The sequence below is a fragment of the Rattus norvegicus genome, chromosome 17 (genome assembly GCF_036323735.1).
Source record: "Rattus norvegicus strain BN/NHsdMcwi chromosome 17, GRCr8, whole genome shotgun sequence".
Classification (NCBI taxonomy): Eukaryota; Metazoa; Chordata; class Mammalia; order Rodentia; family Muridae; genus Rattus; species Rattus norvegicus.
In genome coordinates this window covers 79,533,337-79,550,124 of record NC_086035.1, presented here as the reverse complement: position 1 = coordinate 79,550,124, position 16,788 = coordinate 79,533,337, and the positions used below count along the sequence as shown (strand labels likewise).

Below are 16,788 nucleotides of genomic sequence, written 5' to 3'. Positions count from 1 at the left end.
TTGGGTTTCTCTCTCACCGGGTCTGGGAGCAGAGAGCTGCTGCGGGCCGGGATCACGTTATGACTTTTATCACAACACACACACACACACACACACACATACACACACACACACACACACACACACACACACCCAAAAAATAATTAATTGAAATGGGGAAGGATAATTTTTACTGTTTTTTTTTCCTAGAAAGTTGATGTCTTAAAGCAAAGTTTGATCAATGGAAGACTTTGGCTAAAGACAACGACTCGGATGCAACTGATCTTAAAAGTTCAAACATGACTACTGAGCCATGGCTTTAAACCCAGATCTCAGACCACCCACTAATTCACCTTGTGCTGTCTGGACATTCCGTTTGACTTTCTGACCTGCTCACTAGGCTTCCCCATAGATATACAAGGCCGGGTGAAAGTGAGTGAGAGACAGAGGGGTGGGTGGGGACAGCAGTCTGTGCAGATGACAGTGCCTGTAACACTTAGCCTAGTTCAGGCTCTTTGGTTTAGTAGTTAAGCGCTTGCTGCTGGGGTTACTTCATTCTTTTTTGAATCTGTTTAGAACTTTGAAATTTTACTGATAACTTCCTAAAATTGGGCTTTTATATCTCTTTTTTTTTTTTTTTGGTTCTTTTTTTCAGAGCTGGGGACCGAACCCAGGGCCTTGCGCTTCCTAGGCAAGTGCTCTACCACTGAGCTAAATCCCCAACCCCGGGCTTTTATATCTCTTTGCCTAAAATTATGAGGAAGAGAGGTGGCTGTTCAAGTATGAAATGTTGGTTTAACATCCAAGTACATGATTCTTAATGTATTTATTTATTTACTTGGGGGGAGGGCATGGCATGTGCATGAAAGTCAGAAGACACCTTGTAGGAACAGGTTTTGTCCTTCTGCCATATCTGTCCCGGATCAAGCTCAGGATGTCAGCCTTAGCCCACAGGCACCTTCACCCGCTGAGCCATCTTGCTGACCCTTGGGTCTGTTTTACTGAGTTTCTCCAAAAGGCTCAGTAGGAGAAAGGCAGTGCCCCATGGAGGAAATCTGTTATTAAATCATTTCTCACGGTGACTGTGGTGCTCGGTCTCCATGGGTAACTTGACTGGGTTTAGAATCGCCTAGGAGGTCAGAGAGGCAAACCTCTGGGTGTGTCTGTGTGTTTCTAAAGAGGCTCACCTGAGGAGGTGACAACAGCCAGCCAACTGGGCTCTCAGACAGATGGTCGAATAAAGGCGACATCCTCCTTTCTGTCCTTTCTGCTTGTCACAGCCCGGACTGCCCAGCTCTGCTATACTTTCCTTACTATGGTGGACAGATCTCTAACTCCACTATCCAAAGAAAGGAATTTCACCCTTTCAACTGTTCTCAGGTAATTTGGTTACCGGGCTGTACAGGGAACTGACACAATAGGAAAGGGGGGGGTACTATACCATGGGAGAAACTCCTGGAGTAGCCTCCTGGAGGATGAGAGGGTTGAGCTTAATATACCAGACCCTAAGAGCCAACAGTGGGCTGTTATGAGGTGCTAATTACCCAGCTCAGCCTGCAGAGTGCCTGGCAGCCACTGATGGATGAAGCCGGTCCTGGAACACTTCCTAACAGACAAGATACCATAGTCACGGCTTGGGCGGTCTTACCAAAGTATGCATGGCACCAACATGCTGTTTCTAGCGTGACACATCTGTGTTTGAACATTAAAGAAAGAGGATAAAGGATTCCTTTACATAGGAAGACAGACAGGAACTGAAATTTGAGAGAGGTGAGAGGCTCCTTCATTGACCCTGGTCCTCTGGGGCAGTATTTCTTGTGCAGAGTTGGAAGTCAGAAGCCCAAGTCTCTAGCTGCCGTGTGGCAAGGTGTGACTTCTAGAGGAGTGTGATGCTATTACCTCTAACCTTGGGGTGTTACCCACTCACCGTCATCCTCAAAAAACCCCTCGTGTCCTTAGGGTCTGGCCGCCCATTGTCTTATGACGCAGGTCCACCTTTTCACTGCCCCCCACCCCCGCTTTGCTCATAAACGACACCAGTGTACCAGATACCACGGAGGCCTCTTGCTTGGTTGCACCACTGGGCATTCTCGCTCCTCAGATAGGAATGTTTGTGCTTCCCCTAACCTGGACGCTGTGTAATGGCAGGAAGTAGGGTCTGTTGGGGGCGATTAGCATCAGCTCAGGTCATGGTGGTGCAGCCCGCATGAGGAGACTGTGTCCTCATAAGTGACACTAGAAAGCCTGCTCCCTCTCCATCGTCACTTTGTGAGGTCCAGTGAGAAGAAAACCATCTACGAAGCAGGAGGAAGTCTGCCACAGCCTCCAGAACTCTGGGAGATGCATGTTTGGTGTTTAAGTCACCCAGCCTGAGGAATATTTGATTTAGTAACCCACATTGACTAAGATAGACATGTTAGTTGAACATGGAGTCGGGAGTTCATAATTCTTACCTTCTGAGGAGAAAACCCAATTTCTTATTGCATTTTTCTCTCCTCTCTCATTTCTCCTCTTCTCCCCTCCTCCTTCCTTTCCCCTTCCATATCCTCTCCCCCATTCTCTTCTTGCCTTCCCTCTCCTCCCCTTCCTCTTCCCCCTCCCTCTCCCTCCTCTCCCCCTCCCCTTTCTCCCCCTTCCCATATGACACCCTGTGTCTCTGATTACAAATGAAGTCTAGTTTTTATACAACCCAGTCAAGCTTCTCAGACCATCCTAGTTAGCCTGGCTCTGCCGTGAGATGGACTGAGAGACAGGGGGCCGAGGGCCTCAACAGTTCTGCAGGCTTGTGGGTTTATAAACACATGGCTTCACCCAAGGGCATCTGGCCCTCAGGTGCCTCGCCACTTCTCTTTCCCCCATGGAGTTGTGTTTATTTTCACAAAATCTGAATCATGTGTGTCTGATTCTCTGACTCGGAATTCAAAGGGACGCTGCTCTCTTGCAGTCTTTTGAAGTCAAGGGAGCTTTATGGGTGACTCTGCAAATGTTTATTTTCTAGCTTTATCCCAAATGAGGTTTCGAAAGGCCCCTGTTCTGCCTTGCAACCAGCGACTGTGGCAGAGAAGACAGTGGGGTCTCCAGGACGAATATGCCTGTGGCCTAGGCAAGAACTTTTCGTGTGGCATAGATTTCTGCCTGCCCTCAGCATTCTTCCTGCTTGTTCTATTACTGGGATCCTGTATAACGTTTGTTTGGGTCTGGTTTTTACCTTCTGTTAATCCTGACATTTGCAAGAGAAAAACCAGTTCCACAATTCTGAGCCAAGTTTGAAGCAGGCTTTAATTACTGACCGGGATGGACTTTGGTCAGGACCATTCTCTGGAATCCCCATGAGTGGAATTTAGACACAAGTTGTAGGGATTTTTAAGGACAAAACTATTTGACCATGGTATTTTCCAGTGTGGGGCTATTTCCCAAGAACTACGAATCCCAGCATTCCAGGAAGTTACCTGATCTTTGGGTAGGTGGGGCTTACAGAATGACTTTTGGTTTTACACTTCAAAGACTCTGATCTAAAGTTCTCCTGCTAGAAAACGTTCCCCGTCTTACAGGCAAAACTGTGGGTGCACGCTGTAGACAGCGGGTAGTGCTGATCATTGTCACAAGAGAGGGTTTTTTAATGTCACGCATAAACCATATGTACATATGGGAAGCCTTTCTATCCAGACCACTAGTCTCTGTGACCTCCACACTGCCAAGGACTGTTTTGTGTTTATGTTGCACTGTGCCCAGTGTGTGGCATGTTGTAGGCACGTGAGCAGTATATAATTAAAGAATATATAGGTAACTATGACATAGGCAAGGGAGATTCATGCCAGCAAACATCACTGTAGATGTATTCCTGCATGAAATCAAATGCATGAATGGTAGAGGTAGTAACTTCTCCAGTTAACGTGAGCCCCTAAGCAAGGTTCTAAGCATTTTTGTGAGGTACTGACTTTTGTTTTTTATTCCTTAAAGAGGACTCCATGGTGTTCAGTGTAGAACAGTTCTAAGTCTTTAAAGTTTGTCAAAAGTAAGAGAACGTGAATGGGGGAAATGTTAGCTGCTCAGACAGACAGATGCCGAAGGGTCAGAATTGGACTCGTTTTATTTCTTATGCGGCTGTAGCTGCAGATCAGTAGGGCGCCTCCCACACACGTGTTTGCGGACACAGCAGTCGTTAGCAGCACCCGTGTGGTAAAAGCCAGGTGGACTGTAAACCAGGGATGTACTCTCTGCATCTTGTGACAAGGTCTCACGATGTGCTTGCCAGCCCAACCTCAAACCCCTCCGTTCCTCCAGATGTGGGGTTGCCTGTGAGCCACCACACCCAGGGGTGTTGATATTGTCAGCACTGCCACCACACCCGGGGAGAGTCACTTTTGTGTGTGACATCCGCTTCCCCTAGGTGCTGACGTTGTTAGCAAAGTCTCAGTGTGAGGGATGCAGGGTACCTCTTCTCGACATTCACTAATGCAGGCCGTCTGTGAGGCTGCAAGTTCCAATGTGTTTGCTTTCCTGGGTTTGGGCAAAGGCTTCCAAAAATAAATAAATAAATGAATGAATAAATAAATAAATAAATATCTAGAAATCAAGATTAAAGCAGGCTTTTCTTAGCTCTCCGTTTCCTCTGAGTCCCTAACACTTGCAATCCGGGCTTCTCTGGACTCTAAGCAAGTGCCCATCTGTCATTCAAGAGACAGGGCACTGCGTTCCCGTTGCTCCACTGTCTGTTCCTGCGACTGTTAAGCAGATCTTGCTGAGCTCTGGTTTGGACCTTCGCCAGAACCGCAGGACCAACCACATACTCTACCCAAAGCCTTCTCAGTACTAATGACAACTATGACTTACACGAACAGTCATTTAAATAATGTGCTTTCAGAAGAGTTGTGCACAGCGACAGGCGCACGGCACTCTACCGAGAAGGAAAGCAAGGAAGGGTTTAATGGCTGTAGAGGAGCCAAGTCTCATCCTGACCTTTTGATTCCAGATCTTAGACTCTTCCTACCTTAGCACATTAAGCATCTGGCACCATTGCGAGCTGTCTCCCTACGGGGAGACCTTTCTCGACCCTTCTCCTTGGGCCAGACCTGAGATGTTACATATAGCACACTATAGAGCAAAGGCGTGAAGACTTTCTCCTCGCTCCCTCTCAGATTGCTTTCCCTGGATCAGCTGCTGGGTCAGGAGAACCCACAGGCAGTTCTTGGAAGGAGGACAAAGGTCTCCTGCTGTCTGTTGGCCAGGAACTGCCCCAAGAGGAAGCTGGTGTCTTACTCCCATTCTAAACAGTTTCCCAAAGAATCATCTAGCTAGGTATAGATGGCTTATCAAATCTTTTCCTTCTTCTCTTCCTCTCTTCTGTCGCCTTTCTTATTCTCATCTCTTAGATTTTTTTCTTTTACTCTTCCCATTTGATTTTAACTTCAATGACTTTAACTTTCTAAAGGTGCTCTTCAGAGATGGTGGGTCTTCTCTCCTTGGTTTGAGACGTTTCTTTTCCCTGAGTCTTTAGTATTTCCCCACACCTGGATCACCTGGGTTTTTCTTAGTCCCGTGTCTCTCCTTTCTCTTGTGTCCAAAGCCATCTTGGGTGTCCGTTGGTCCTAGCTTTCATCCTTAAGAGGGGAGGCAAAACCAGAGGCTGGGTACTCTAGGGTGTGCCTGTGTAGGATGTTACAGTAGGATGGTGGGTACACGGAAGGCTTCCTACTGTAACCATCCATCAGCAAAGGTTGCTGGTCTTTCCTCTGGCTTAGGTCTGTGAAAGGTTCCTTTAGTCACTCGAGGAAGAACCTGGCCATGTGTGAATAATCTGATGACTATGGAAATATCATATGGCGCCATTCAGCTGAAGGAAGAGAGAGGAATTTATAGCTAGTTCCTCCAAAGTGACTCACTCTTTCCTGGAAGGAGGGTGAGGGCGCAGAAGTATCAGGAAGCTCAAAAGATCCCTTTCAGGAAGCTCAGGAAGTTTAGGAAACTTAGGAACTCCATGAAGGCAACAGGATTCACAAGGGTATCTCCCAAATTGATAAAAGTAGCATGTGGTTTGAAGGGGTGACAACCTGCCTACCCCCTCATCAGCTCAGAATACGTCCAGCCACCAAGTTCTCAGCACAAGTGAGGTTTATTACCCTGGAGAGGCAAGCAGGGCGGTTGGTGCAAGCTTGGGCTCTGCCTCTGGGCAGCAAGCAAACAGGGTTTTTTTTGTTTTGTTTTTGTTTTTTTTTGTTTTTTTGTTTTTTGTTTTGTTTTGTTTTTGCAAGCAGTGGGTTTTTACAGAGAAAAGGGAAAGTATGTGCTAGGGTAACTTGGTAAGTTCTGATTGGACAGGTTAGCCAGTGTAGCCAAAATATGAATATGATAGTTGGACCTTGGAGTGCTGGCCAAAATAAGGGGGGGCTAGCCTAAGGAATGTAATCTTAACTGATTAGCAAGGAAGAGGAAAGGGAAAAAGACAAAAACCTGTCAATGCCATGTTGGCTGTGCTGGGCCTGTTAGGGAGCCCTTCACATTTGCTCAAGAGAGGGTGCTAATCTTTAGTGGAGCTGTCTGCAGGACAGAGAGCTCCAGGGACCCAGTTGTTGTGAGTTATCAGCCAAGGCTAGGCCGTTAGGAGCTACAGCTGTCTTTGAGTCATCCATGTTCTTGTGAGTAACCCCTTTCTCATTTTCCGGTAAGTCAACCCAACAGGCTCATTGCTTCTCTAGACTTGGGCAGAAACAGTTCTTTGGTCTGACGTGAGCATATCTACCAAGAAGAAGTCATAAAACAGAGTTTGTTTTCAAGGCTTGATATAATCTTGTTCCTCTGACCTCTAAAACTATTTGAGAAGGAAAGGAAGAATTTCCCCAGATTTTTGCAGTCAAAATAATCGTATAAAGTCCGTTTGTTTGGATAAATGTTCAGTGTTTCAAACCTGTCTTATTTTCCCCCCACTTCCCAGCCTGAGACTGAGTCTGATGTCCAGGTGGGATCCTGATGCTGGTTCAAGGCTGTGGGTCCCTGGGACACCATCTGAGTTTCTTCTGTCAAAGACAGGCAGGCTGGATGTCATAGGCCACTGGTCTACTGAAGTGTGACAGAAGGAGTTTTTGAGCCGTCCTAGCCTGGGTTTTATAGTTCCAACCATTTGTATCTTGTTTTAAAATGTTCTGAGTCCGGCCATAGTTTCTCCTGTGAAGCACATGGAGACATTTGCCTCTCCAGACTGGACACAGATGGACTTGGCTCTCTAGTCTGTAGTGAATAGATGTTATGTTCACATCTACCAAGGAAACATTATATGCGTTTATTTTCAGACACTGATACCATGTTGTTTCTCTCACCTCTAACGCTATTTTGAGAAAGAACGGAGACCATGGATCCAGGAACACAGCTCAGGGTCCTCTTTCCCACTGGTCCCTAACACCGATTCCCTTTCTGTCCAGGAGTGCACAAGTTAGAAATCCTTTGCTACTCTTCTCCCCTCCCCTCTCCTCTTTTCTTTTTCTCTCCCTTCCCTTCCCCATCCCTCTCCCCTTTTCTTCATTCCCCCATCCTTTTCTTTTTGATCTCCTTTTCCTTCCTTTTTTCCTTCCTTCCTTCCTTCCTTCCTTCCTTCCTCCCTCCCTCCCTCCCTCCCTCCCTTCCTTCCTTCCTTCCTTCCTTCCTTCCTTCCTTCCTTCCTCCCTCCGTCCCTTTCTCCCTCCCTTCCTCCCACAGAGGGTTTCACTATGTAGAGCTAGTTGGCCTGGAGTTCATTATCAAACAGACTGCCCTTGAACTTACAGAGATCTACCTGCCTCTGATTCTTGGTGCTGGGATGTGCTACCTCTTTGTCTGTCTGTCTATCTGTCTGTCTGTCTGACTGACTGTCTTCCTTTATTTCCCTTTCTTCCTTCCTTCACTTATTTGTTTGTTTATTTATTTTTCTTTCTTTCTTTTTTAACTCTTAACAAGTTGTGAGCCAAAAACTCGATAATGGACTAGGGAAAGCCAGCATGAAGTCTGACTTTCCCTGCACCCCCACCCCCTTCTCGTTGTAGAAACAGTGAGGGATCCGAATGAGCCCTGCCCTCTGTATTTCAGTGGGCACCCCTCAACCCTCACCTTGGAGCCAGAATGGTGAATGATTGCAGGAGACTTCTGTCTGAGGAATCACCTGCTTTCTGTGTTATGCCAGCCATGCTCTAAAGCAAACACATTTATAGAGAAAGACACAGGCTTTCTGTGGAATCCCTGGGCTGTGGACAGAACACTGCGCAGACATTTGGTGTGTGTTGTCAGTCACAGAGAAGGTAACACAATGATCCATTATCTTCCATTACGGTAATGTAAGGTTGCTTAACCCAATTAGCCAGAAGAGAACGTGGATTGGAATGAAACTCTAGACCCCCACTCTGAGGCAAATCATAGCAGGGCATTGGTGTCAGGGAAATGACACGGAGAAACAAGACCACCCTGAAACTCCATATCCTAGGGCTGGGCTTCAGTAGAAATCCGGAATGCAGAAAAGGAAGTCCAAGAGATGGGAAGCCCTGAGGCAGTGGCTCTCAACCTTCCTAAGGTGGTGGCCCTCTAATCCAGTTCCTCCTGTTGTGACCCACAGGATGGGAACCTCTTCCCTAAGGTGACACTGAGCATGCTTCTCAGTCTCCACCACTCTGAAGGAAATTGCTTAAAGCAAGATCTCCGAACAAACCCTCATTTGGGCTCAGGTTCTTTCGGATCACCCCAATAAAAATAACTTCAAGGAATACACACACACACACACACACACACACACACACACACACACACACACACAATTCAGCATCTCTGACGGTTTATACCTTCAGCCTTTCTCAGCAATGTTGCAACAGTTTGGGTAACTCATTAAACCTCAGATCCTGTGCCAACCGTCTTAGCTTCTAGTCATCTGTCCTTCGACCTCCTGTTAATAAGTCTGTGGAGTTTTGCGTAAGTGTGCCTGTATGCTGTGTGTACATATGTCTGTTCTGTGTGCATGTGCACATGTTTGTGGAGGCTAGAGGTTGTCGTTGGGTGTCTTATGACATAGCACCTTCAACTTTATTGACTAAGGCACCATCTTGCGGAAGTCAGAGCTCTCAGACCTGGCCAGCTTGCCTCAAGAGTCCTCTGACTCACCTTCCCAAGTGCTGGGATTACAGGTGGACCATCATGCCTGACAGACATTTAATGTGTGCTAGGTATCCAAGCTCTAGTCCTCAAACTTACAAGGTTAGTGTTGTAGCCACTAAGCCATCTCCCCAGCCCATGTCTGTATGCTTAAGTAACGCTGACCAACTAGGGTTCAAAGTCCTGTTTCTTAACTTGGTAAACAGAGAAGTGGGCGAGGGTGGGGATTTCATACTCTTTATGAATTCATGAATTTAAGCATCGGACTTCCTCAGGAGAACCCATGTGTGCCACTAGAAACTAATCGGAGTCTGAGGTAGGACCTAGGTACCACTACTGTTTAAATCTTCCTTTGTATGTTATTTAAATGTTTAGACTTTTAGAGAAAATTTGAGTAAAAAGTGGGTGGGTTCCCCATAGTGATTGGTGCACAGCTCAGATATATTAGGCTGAAGTCCAGAGCTTTGTAGAATTCACTCAGAGGAGCCTATTTTCTGTATATAGTCTTCAAAAAAGATTTTTTATCTCATTTTGATTATTTTGGGAATTTCACACACACCTTTAATGGGCTTTGGTCAACCTACCCCTACTATCTTCCTTCCGACTCCTTCCTTACATATCTGCTACATCACTTTCACCTCCCGAGTTCATGAGCTCTTATAAACAAAACACAGCTCACTGAGACCACGTAGTACCGCCTGTGTGTGCTTGTGGGTATGGGACCACCTCCTAGAGCACGAGTAATCTCCCAGAGCCCACAGCCCCGAGGAAAACCGACTCTGCCTCCCCTGGCAAACATCACTTGTCAATAGCTCCTCCGGGTGGGATTTTTAATTGTATTTGAGTCTGTGCGTGGGTTTTGTGTACAGAGTATAGCGCTCTCAGAAGCTAGAAAAGGGCACTGGAGCCTCTAGAGCTGAAGTTATAGGCAGAGATGCGTGTTAGAAACTGAGTTCAGGTCCTCTACAAGAGCAGTGTGTACTCTTAACAGCTGGGCCATTTACTGAACCCTCTCCCGTGTGCTTTTGATAGCAAGGCAGTGTTGTAAATCCACCAACACGGTATGGTGTGGGATGATTTAGCTGCTCTCCCATTCCCCACCTACTTAATTCCTCACAGCCACCTCCAAGCCTATGGTAACGCCTATGTGTTTTTCCTTTCCGGTTTTGTATATATGGTCATGTGAAGAGTAGTATTTCAGTCAGCAAGGGAATAAACATACGCAGCCAAAGCATTCACACCACCCAGTGCACCACAACCATTTGAGGTCTTTGTGAGATCCATTCCATGCATGCTTGTGGTAATGCTGGTGGATACAAGTTTCACGTGAGGATAGAGAAATGGCACAGCCTATTATTATGTGTAGTGGATGATGCTTGGTCACGATACAGACTGTGTAGCTGGCTATGCCTTTGTATGCAGTCTGTTTGCACTGCCGTTCTTGGATGTACTTCTGTTTAACAAAATATTGAGTATGGAATACTATGCCGTGTTATCCGGACAACGGCTTCACGTGTCTTGTATTGATTGGGCATCTCCATTGCTTTATTTTTCTCTTGGGATTGCTTTGATCTCATACCTTTGTGTTCATCACAACCCATAAGCACAAAACCTCCAGCATTACTGTTAATTACATTACAGTAAGAGCTGGCATTGGGCGAGTCACCTGGAAATGAGGTTGATTAAGAGCTCTGAATGTGGAAAAGGAGCTGTGGCTCCTGTCCAGTCAGGTGAGCCCCATCCTTCTAGGGCTGTGATCTGGAAGAACGAGAGCAAAGTAATGGAAATCATGGGAAAGGATCTGCTTCACTGAACGCAATGAAATTCAAGGGGGTTTTATGGGCCAGATATGAAGAAACTTCTAGAGACTTGCATGTAGGGCTAAACAGCATCTCCTCAACATGGCAGTGATGAACACAGCCAAAGCAAAATGCTTGTTTGCACTATTTACAGAAATGGCGGCACCCACCTAGGATGCGCCTTTCCTACTAACTCTGGGTGGCTCAAGTGACTGAAGGGTCGTTCTTCATTGTGTGAAGTGAGAGTGATAAAGTGAGGGCCCGCCCCATGTCTGCAAGTGCTGACGGGAAGGCAGCTAAAGAAGATCTGGACCCTCTCAATGAGCTGATGGTGGGAATATGGCTGGCCAGCCACATTCTTCATCGGGTCGAAGCCTCCCTATGCTGTGAAGAAATGCCTTTAAGGGTCCCATCTATAAGGGTCTCGGCCAATGCAGGTTTCAAAGATTTAAAGACAAAGACAAGTTTTGTGATCTGGCTAAATGAGAATGTGGGACCCTCCTCCCTCAGCTTAGTAGCTCACCCTACTAGTGGAGCAATAAGAAATTAGGGCTAGTCCTCTTCCAAGAAGCCCACACTCTCCTTGAATTGTCATACCAGAAAAATGGACAAAGACTGTTTGGAGAGCAACATGTTCCTGAAGGTGCGCTTATTGTCACTAATGCTCCAGCATCCTCTGGTCTTACCGGTGACCTTCATCCCAAGGATGTAGTGGCTTCTCCCTTTAAATGGCATAAATAAAATCTTAAAAAATCTTGAAAACACGCCTCTCAACCCAGAAAGGTTGTACTTATTGAGAAGAATGATTGCGATCTTCCGTCTGCTTATAAACAAGTCAACGATGAAAACCAGAAAATAGCAAAGCAATCCATCACAGGCATAGCTCTGAACAGAACGATAATTCTTCAAGAAGAGCTCCAAGCACAAGCTCTGGAGGGATCTAGAAAAAGACCTTGTCACCTCAGGAGAGGACTACTTCCTGTGTGTCACTAGCCGAGAGGATCTCCCTCCCAGTGGTACTGTGAAGGTAGAAGGGAGATTCATTGATGGTCCTGACCCTGTGAGGAATCGTGTGTGTGTGTGTGTGTGTGTGTGTGTGTGTGTGTGTGTGTGTGTGTGTGAGAGAGAGAGAGAGAGAGAGAGAGAGAGAGAGAGATATTTTTGAAAGGTTCAAAATCTAGAAAACTATTTGAGTTTGTTGTTTTTTGTTAATGCGTGTGGGTTTTGTGTACGTGTAAACTGACACAACACATGCATGCTTATTGCCCACAGAGAGCATAGGATCCCGGGACCCAGAGTTGTGATGGTTGTGAGCTGCCATATTGGCGCCGGAAATCAAATCCACATCCCCTGGAAGAGCAGCTGGTGCTCTTAACTGAAGAGCCATCTCTCTAGCCCTGAAAAGACTTTAAAAATGGAGACGCCTTCCTGAGGACTAGCTTTTCACAGTTCTGGAAGGGGCTACGTAAGCTTCCAAGCCAGGCAAGCAAGCGATAGACCTACTCAGATGCAACACCATCCTTAGATATGTCCAACATCATAGGATTGTAGGGGGATTATAGCTCTCTCTCTCTCTCTCTCTCTCTCTCTCTCTCTCTCTCTCTCTCTCTCTCCCTCCCTCCCTCTCTCTCTCTCTCTCTCTCTCTCTCTCTCTCTCTCTCTCTCTCTCTCTCTCCCCCTCTCTCTCTGTATGAGAGTGCAGTACCCATGTGGGCCAGCAGTAGGGCTCCTCACTGAGCCAACCCTTCAGTCCCCAGGGTATCTGTTGTTTTACTTTGCAATCCTCCAGTGACCATTCACATGGTTGTCACCTGGATATTTTATTTGACATAGTGTCTGTTCAAGTCTTCCGCCCATTTTGAATAGTGTATTTTATTGGTGTTATATTTTAAGAGTCGTGTGTGTGTGTGTGTGTGTGCGTGCGCGTGTGCGCGCGTGTATTGAGTACCAGAATTTTACCTGCTGTGTGTTTTACCAACTTCCCCCCAGTCTGTTGGCTTGTCATCTTCTTAACAGGGTCTTTTGCAGATTAGAACATTTTAACGTTAGGACCTGGGAGGTGGGTCAGCTGGCAAGGTGCTTACTGAGCCCCTGCATAAAACACCCAGGTAAACAGCCAGCATTTGTCTGTAATCGCAGGACTGGGGAGGGAGAGACAGGACAATCTCCCGGGACTCACTGACCACACAGACCCACTGAGTCATCCAGCTCCAGGTTGTGACATCCTGTCTCAAAACCTAAATGGAGGAGTGACTGACGAAGCCACCTGATGGGCAGGCACACATGAATCCACACATACATGGAGACACACGATAAGAAAAATTTAGTAGAATCCAATTTATTTATTTTTTATCAAATATACTGCTAGGGCTGGTAGCCATCATTTAAATGTGTATTTCCTTTGTCACCGGCCTCAAAGCCTGTCTCAGGGCATGCTGACACCATTGGTCATAAATGGGAAACACCCTGACAAGTCTTCATGGCCAGTGTGTGTCTGGAATGCACATGGAGTCAAGCGAAAGGGAAATGGTCAAGTTGATCCTGGACTCACACTTCCTAAAAGGAAGAGACTGGGCAGACACTCAGAGCAACTGCAGTGTGGGGGCTGTGCGTGGTGGCACTGGTTTGTGGGAGCTAAAGGCTGCACCATTTGTCACGTTAACGCATGCCGAGCCTTCCACAGCCAGGTTAGGAGTTGCACGTTTTTATTCATGAGTTTGAGTTTTCCCCTAGTCGCTGGGACTCACTCAGAGACTCGTGACTTCTTTTTAAAAGGTATTTTGAAATAAAATTTCACAATGTCTGCACATCTCACCGACGTGACTATGTCAGGGGCAGGAGCTGTGTTTGTGGTTGAAAGGAAAAAGAGATTTTCTTTTTTTAATAGAATGAAGAAGGAGACAGAAAAGGAGAATAAGCACCAGGAACTGCCCAGCTCCGGTGCTAACGTGGTCCATTAGTCTCTCCTAGCCACCACTGTCTGCTGATGGCCCTGGAGGTTTGCCCCCCATGAGGCCAGCATCCAAGAATGAAAATGGATGCCAGGAGCTGAGCTCAGGGCGGTGGTGGAAGGAGAGTTTCTTTCTCTGCAGGAAGGGCTTTCCTTCTGCAGTTTCTTGTCATCCTGCAGGGGCTAATTATTCCTTTGATCCCCCTGACACAGTTCCAGCTAGAGCTCCTTGGCAGTTATTTGGAAGCACATAGTCTCAGAGTGCAGAGGGCAAGAGGAAGTCTTTCTCTGCGTCCTTGAGGACAATGTCCTGATGGAACGGTTGGCCGAAAGTAGGTCAAAGGTGGATGTAGCAGCCCATGGCACCATTTGAGAGGGAGACCGGAACCAGACCCTTTGTGTGGGGGGGTGAGTGCACAAGCCATGTGTGTGAAGATACACACTGTAAAACGGGTCGGCCATTTTTAGTGGTGCAGCTCAGTAACCCAATCTTATCTACCGCCCATCTCTAGAAGTTTTCGTCATTTAAAGCAGGAGTTATTCCTGTGAAACTGCGACTCCCCACTCCAGCCCTGGCTTCAGTCCTCTGTACTTTCTGTCTGTCTGCACATGAGTATCTTGCATGACTAGAATTGTATAGTATTTATCTTTGTTATGACTGATTCCCCTTAGTATGATGATATCTTTAGGGTTCATTCATGTCACGGCCCTTCTTATTGAGTATGTCTATGCGTGTTCCTGTGTGTGCTTCCCCTTGAATGTGCACACATACCTGCATAACCATGCATCATGCGTGTGTTACACACACACACACACACACACACACACACACACACACCTTATAATAGTTTTGTATGCAAGTCCTGTGTTTCTCCTTGTTTTTAAAAGGACAGCATGAAATATGTTTATGAGGTAATCTTAGTGATATAGTTCCTGCACGTCCTCGAAATGTACTCAATCTTCTACATCAGACTCAGAAATCAAACAGAAGGGTTTTTATTTGTGCCATTGGTGGTGGTGGTGGGGCAACTATTGCCACAAGCTGCAGCCCCGAGCTCCCCAGAGTTTGTTTTCAAACACTGCTTGTTTGTTTTGTTACTTTCAAGGCATGTTTCTCTGTGTATCCCTGGCTGTGTTGGAATTGCTCTGCAGACCAGGCTGGCCTCGAAATCCCAGAGATCAGCCTGCCTCTGCCTCCCGAGTGCTGGGATTAAAGGTGTGTGCCACCACCACCCAGCTCAATCACGGCTAACGTGCTGACCCAAGACTAAATCTGAGCGGGCAAAGCTATCCTTGAATCTCTGCAGCCCTGCTGTAGGTGCCAGGGCCCTCCTTGTACAACAGTCCCACAGAGTCAGGTCTTACAAGGGTCTAGTCCCCGCAGAAGTCGCCTGTCTGTAACACACTTCCTCTTCTATTATTTGCCCTTTCTGTGGGTTACAAAAACAAAGCCAGAAGGCCTTTGCCCCAGCCACCACGCCATCTTTCCAGTCTGTGCCTATGTGTTACCTGCAATGGTCCAACTATGGGAGGGTCTCTGCTGCCTTTTCGTTCTCACTGGTTCTGTGGTTCAATACGTATTATTGGACGCTTCACAACAAATGAAGCGATTTGCCTGACACTCAGCTTTTCAACAACCACTTTGTTAGAAGGACGTGGATGGTGGATGCTCTCTTGTTGAACTCGAGGTGAGATTAGAACACTGAAGAACTTTTCAGGCTGGGGATATGGCTCTGTTGATAAAGTGCTTACCACAGACTCATAAGGATCTGAGATCAGTCCTCTAAACCCATTTAAAAGTGCCAGAAACAGCGGTGGGCACCTTAATCCCAGTTTAGGGAAGGTAGAGGATGAGAAGGGACTTGCTGACCAGATAATCTATAACCCTTCTTAGTGTGTGTGTGTGTGTGTGTGTGTGTGTGTGTGTGTGTTACACATGCATGATTATGCAAGTATTTATGGGGAAGCACACACACACACACACACACACACACACACACTAAGAAGGGTTATAGCTATAACCACAGATCAGTGAACTGTGGGTTCAGCAAAGAGACCCTGTGTGTCCCCCCAAAAATCAAAAGGATGGGGATTGAGGAAGACACTTGAGAATAGACTCTGGCCTCCACCTGCTCACTCCCAAACATCCCACCCTCATACACACACAGACATGTACACATAGAGAAGGACAGGGAGAGAGGACAGATAGACAGAGAGAAAACCTCTTATTCCAAGAGACTTTCATTAAAAGCTCCAAATACAGAGACTATTTTCCAGGCAAAACCCTGTCTGTATTCCACTCTGGCCCTTGTGTCAGGCTGAAGCCCTTGCTGATCCGCCAAGCCCCCGAAGCCGGCTTCCAGGTGACACGAGATGAATGTGTACCCAGCAAGCTGGCTGCTGTGCCTGGCCTTCCGGGAAGCCAGAGGAAGACTGTGTCTTCTCTGTCAACATTTTCTCTTTGCAATCAGCCTCCAAGTGGCCAGCTGGGCCCATAGTTCGCCTAAGGCCTGTGCCAGCTGGGACTGTAGAGTACCTAAGGCCTGTGCTATTCATGGAACTTTGGCTGCTGGAGTTGCCAACGGAAAATGGCGATTCTGTCTGTTTCAACATCTGGGAAGGAGTGTGCGTTGTTGCTCACAGGAGAAGATGGGTGCTCTGGGCAACTCCAGCAGTCTCCACACGATGCTTCAGCTGGGGATACACGCAGACACAGGCTGCTGCTTTACCCTCGTCCCCACCCGACCAGCACGCTTGCCACGTCTGAGTCAGAACCTCCAATGGTTTTCCTTTCTTCCATTTGCACGTGTGCCTATGTGCAGAGCATTTATGCGTGTACATAGCACGTGTGTGTGGGCGCTTGTGCGCATGTGTGCATAGGAAGGCCTGACGTAGATGTCAGGACCATCCCAAAGCATTCTTCTACCTTATTTATCGAGGTAAATGAGTTAAACC

The 16,788-nt window shown here is 46.9% G+C and overlaps 1 protein-coding gene across 2 annotated transcripts in view; it reads left to right on the top strand.

Annotated features, from left to right (window-relative positions):
- Fam107b (family with sequence similarity 107, member B) overlaps nucleotides 1-16,788 on the top strand; it is a 206,371-nt gene that overhangs the window by 44,041 nt on the left and 145,542 nt on the right. The gene's annotated exons all lie outside the window — the stretch shown is intronic.